Source organism: Vicia villosa, linkage group LG6, assembly GCF_029867415.1.
Source record: "Vicia villosa cultivar HV-30 ecotype Madison, WI linkage group LG6, Vvil1.0, whole genome shotgun sequence".
Classification (NCBI taxonomy): domain Eukaryota; kingdom Viridiplantae; phylum Streptophyta; class Magnoliopsida; order Fabales; family Fabaceae; genus Vicia; species Vicia villosa.
This window is the reverse complement of record NC_081185.1, coordinates 150,773,799-150,779,798: the sequence shown is the minus strand read 5'-3', so window position 1 is coordinate 150,779,798 and position 6,000 is coordinate 150,773,799.

Sequence of the window (6,000 nt, the reverse complement as noted above, 5' to 3'; positions counted from 1 at the left end):
ATCATGCCGATTGAACGCGGGTGGTCTCTGATTATGCCGACAACACGATAAGTCTTCATTTGTTCTTCTTGTTCCCTATGACCCATTCCAATGGTGGGTGTTGTATGTATATTTTCTCCTCTTGTATGTACATTTGTTGATCTTGGAATCATATATATATATATATATATATATATATATATTTTTTTTTTTTTTCTTTACAAATCATTATTGGTGTTGTTCTTGATCTTTTTTCTTAAATGTTTAGGATTTATGTTGTTGTAGAAATAGACATCATAGATCTTGATTAGTGATAATATCTGTTATTTTCTAAACCCTAGACATAGATTTAAGGATAATAATCATAATGGGTATCAGAGTTTAATGGCTCCGTGTTGTTTGTGTCGATGGAGAAATCATCGATGTGAGCAATACAGTTGAACTATCATCGATGTTGCAGAAATGGGCACTGATGTGGTACGTCTGGAACGATGCCCGGTGATTTTGATGTGTATTATAGGTGTAGTGAGATAGATCTTCAGATTTAAGTATTCAACGGGTAGAATGAAACACGATTCCATAATGAATTCTCTTAAGCTACAATAGATTGTTTATTTGTTTTATTTACTTTTCCCCCGTTTACTTTTCGTAACCCAAAACCAAACTTAGAATACGAGAACGTTGAACGACAGTTTTTCTCTACCAAACTTTGTGGACTACGATACGATATAATCTATATCACCCGGTAATAATAAACCTATTACTTTTTTCTTGCTGCTTTACCGCCTCAACAAACAACACTAAATTGGTAGAATTAGACTTTTTTTTCTTCGCCAGCAAGGAATTTTTTAGTCTAAGCCTCAACAGACTTATATGATAGTTGCAACAACAACTAGCATACAACCATCACATACACCAACCAACATTCAATTATTGATTGTGAAAATGCATTAGTACCTAATCCTAATCATTACCTAAACCTAAAGAATGTATTACATGTACCAAAGTGAAATAAAAACGTGTTTCTAATAGAAAATTTATCATTAATTATGATATTTTTGTTAAACTATATAATTTTCATTTTTGTGTGTGAAGGATTTTTAAATATAAATTCTTTTAATGAGATATGAGAGCTCAAGTGACCTCTATCCAATTACCACAAAACCAACCATTACCAACTCTTAACCACTCACCTTTGTCGATTTATCTAAAGATTTGTGGTACAACTTCTTAGGGACTTTGAGGACTCCGATTTTAAGTTCTCTTCACCTAAAAAAATTTATTTTCTGTAATAAGTTTTGGAAGATTTTTTTGTCTTTTTTATCCTCTTGGAAAATAATTAAAATTAGCATTCCATGAATCTTTTTCATATACTTTGTTCTCTTTTTATATTGTCCATAGTGATATTTCAATGTAACATATTCTAAGTTTAGGTGGACATTGTTATTATTCCTTGATCATTTCATAAATTTTTTTATAGAATTTTCTAACTGGAAATAAATCTCAAGTGCGTTTCATTTCTCTTCAATTTCCTACTCATATTAAAACACATTCTGAAAGATAAATAAAATGTTTTCAATGTGATCATTTAAAAGAGTATGAGAATGCATATTTTTATAATTTTTGTGAACTAAATAGAATGACATTTTAAATTTCTTCTTCCCACACCTCTGCTAAAAACAAAAAAGCAAAAAGAAAAATTCGAACCACTAATAATATCATTTGCACCAGTCTATCTCATGCCTATCTCCAATCTCATTTTTGGCATAATGCACTACAAATGCCCATTTACCTCCTCAACAACCTCCCTAACAAAAAGTTTTCCCAACAAATCCCCACTAAAATTATCCACCAAAAATATATGTCACACTCTTACTTGATATTATTTAATTTTCTTTGTTACCCTGTCATTCTAGCTACATCTAGAAATAAATTACAATTTATCTCAACACCATATGTTTTTTTGGGTTATCCTTCAAATCAAAGAGGTTATAAAAGTTATGAGTTGTCGAGTCATAAAATGATTATTTTTAGGCATGTCACTTTTGATGAAAATATGTTTCCGCTTTCAACTTCTAATAATAAATTTTTGGATACAAGCCACATACCATTTTTTTACTTGGAAACCTATTCTCATAAAAACTCTACTATAACAAATCAATCATCCCCTACTCAAAATGCTACCGGTCCATCGGTCATAACTACCTCATCCCTAAATCACACTACTACGACTTTTACCTCCCAACAAATACCACCGCATACACAAAATATGATCTTATCAGTAGGCCCCACCACAAATTTCCGGCCAAATCATTTCACGATATCATCCACCTCGCTCGCCTCAAATGACCACCCGAGCACAACATGGAATCTTTAAGCCTCACAAAAATTTTAATCTTCATACTTTATCTACAAACTTTATTTATCCATTTCCTATCAATCTCATTCCTGCATTACATGATCATATTAGAAAATTCCCATGAAAGACAAATATGATGCTCTTATTGAAAATAAGACATGGTATTTAGTGCATTGTCCTCCTAATGCTAATATTATTCAAAGTTTGTGAATTTTTAGGCATAAAAATAAATCTAATAGGTCCTTTGAGAGGTACATTGCTCATCTTGTAGTTGATGGTGTTGGTCAATAAAATGGTATAGATTGTGGTGACACTTTCACTTCTGCAATCAAACCAACCACTATTTGGATGCTACTATGTATTAATTTATCAAAATATTCGCGTCTTCATCAATTATATGTGAATAACACATTTTTTCATGGTCATCTGGATGAAATTGTCTACATCCACCAGCCACCAGGTTTTTGCAAATCCTCAACATCTTGATTATGTATGCTTGCTAAGGAAGTCATTATATTGACTTATTAAATTATTGACTATGTTTCTACCTTGGGTTTCTCTCACATTGTATCCAACCATTCCTTATTTATCTATCATTGAGGTAATGATATAGCTTATATCATTCTCTATATAGATGACATTATTTTGGCTGCCTCCTTAGATTCACCTCATTAATCCATTATGACTAAACTCGTCTCCAAATATTTTATGAAGAATTTAGGTCTTATTAGTTACTTTCTCGGTTTTTTGCTACCCGGCAGACAAGAAATATTTTTTTGTCACAAAATAAATCTGTTGAGAAAAATTATTAAGTGTGTAGATATGTTTTCTTTCAACCATCTGCTACATCGATGGACACACAATCAAAACTAAGTAGATCATCTTGAAATTTGTACCATGATCCCACTAAGTATTGCAGTCTTGCTGGAGCACTTCAATATTTTACTTTTACCATACCTAATACCACTTATGTCGTGCAACAAGTGTGTTTGTTTGTGCATGATCTAAAAACACATATTATGTTTGCCTTGAAGCGTATTGTCAAATATACTCATGGCGATATTGATTTAGGTTTACATGTATATCCTTCTTCCATTGATAAGAACATCACATATACTGATTCAGACTAGGGTGAATGTTTAAGCCGTAGAAGGCCAATATTTGGGTATTATGTATATCTTGGGGATAACCTCATCTCTTGGTCTGTCAAACAACAACTTACATTCTCTTACTCCAGATCTAAAGGTGAATATTATGGAGTCGCTGATGTTGTATTTGAGTCATTTGGATAAATATTTTTTAAAATCAACCGTTGAATTGAAACATACTATCATATAGATCATCATACCTATAATTATAAACATCATAGTTTTATTTTAAATATATTCACCAGATTGTTAGAATTAACTTTTGGATATAATTTTATGATTTGGTTGAGTATCCATTTTAAAAATATTTAGGGAAGATAAGTATTTGTCTTTTTTATTGATCATTGTCAAATATTTACCCATATTTTTTATATATATTTATAAATATAATTTTTATTTATTTTTATATTAATCAATAGAAAATATGGATCATGAATTTTTAAATATTACAATAATATAACGTGTCTTGTGTATTTTTGTTTATTATTTTTGTGTTAATTAGTAAAACATATTTTTCCTGTATTTTTATGTGTCATTGACAAATATTTATTATGTATTATTTCAATACTTTATATTGCAATTAATTAATATTTTAATTGAAAATATTTTTTCAAATGTTTTTTATTTATAATTATTAATAAAAAATATTTTTTCTTATTTTTTATATTTATTGTTAAATATTTTTTTAAATACATTAATGTACTTTTAAGTTTATGAACGACCTATATATCTTGTGTATGTATTTTATTAGAAATTTATTTTTTATTATAATAATTCTTAATTTTTTATAAAAAAATATAAAATTAAACTAATTTATTAAAGATAAAGTATGTGTTTGGCGTTTGACTTGTACATCGCAATAGTTTCACAATCGACTTATTTCTATAAAAATGAAGTGAGAGATTGTAAAAAGTTATCAATATATAGTGTAATATAATTGTTCTTAATTTTACATTGATAATTATAAATATGTAATACTACTATTTTTAATTAATTATTTAGTGACAAATATGTATCTTGTGTAGATTTTTTAAACATAGCAACTTTAGAGATTTTTTGGTATAAAGAGAGTATCATTATGAACAACTCTCGAGACTAATTTCTCAAGGGGAAGAGGATCACAATAGGTGCAAATCTCTCGTCAAGAGATTTAACATTGTTGTGTGTTCGGGATTGATTTTAAACTCAGAATCTCGAAATAATTTGGAAGAGATCCTTATCATCCCATATAAGTGCTTTTAAGTCTTTCGAAACCTATTTTAGTAAATAATTACTAAGAGAAATAATGATCATAATATAATTGTATCTCAAGAGAAAATAAGTAATTATATCTAAATAGTACAAACTCTTACAAACCAAATAAACCAGTGTGGTGATTTTTTGTTGGTAAGGATCTCTTTTATTGAAAACAAATTAAGAACCTTACCTCTCATTTTGATGGTAAGGATCTCTTTTAGGTTAAACAAAGATTTCATATTCGAATTCAATCCTATACACTCACATTATTAATCATCTTATTTCATATTCAACAATTTTGCTCCCATCTTATATATTTAAAAGTAAAAAATATATGTAAAACGTCATTAAAAAATGAGCAGTGCTATATGTCACGAAACTTATACGCCGCGAATTTCACGAATGAGTTATTTCTCATGCCACTTGATAATACATATGCAGTGGAGCCTGTGTTTATGACCTATCCACACTACACATCATCTGTATGGAGTATGAATAACCACTTTTAAATTAATTCAATATTTCATAAGATTACATCAATGACATCATCACTACTTTATGCATTACTTTTGGACTCACCTAATTCTTAGTGGCCTGAAGCATAGTAAATTAAATTTTTTCATAATTTAAATAATTTGAATTATTCATTAGCCAAAAGTATGACATATGAATAACATAATTTATGTTGGTATCATCTCATAAAGAGAAACACAGTAACCAATCACATAACCATTGGCAATTCAGTCGTGATAAAATCACGAATTTTTCTTCGCGGCATTTAGCAATTTCCTTAAAAAATAGATGCACTCACATTTTTAGGACAACTATATGAGAGGGATACCAAAATCATTTGAAATAAAAAATAATTTTATAAATAATCTAAAATAAAAGGACCAAAATTATACAATCTTATTTAATTTTAGAAATAGTAATTTTAAAAAGATATGAGAGTGTATAAAACGTGCACACCAATTACCAATGACATCTTTCATAACTTACTTACATTAAAACACTAAATATTATAGTTGCTATATTATAATAATTCTAATTTTTTGTTAACAATATTAAAAAATTAGTTTATAATTATATAGAAAGCTCATTTTAAAATGTTAAACATTACAGATGTTGCATTATAGTAATTCTCATATTTTTAACACTATTAAACAATTAATTTTAATTAATTCTTAGATATTTCCTATGTATATATTCATTGATTAAATTAGTTTATTAATATTATTATTAAATTAAATTAATTCAATAAAAATTACTTTCTTCATT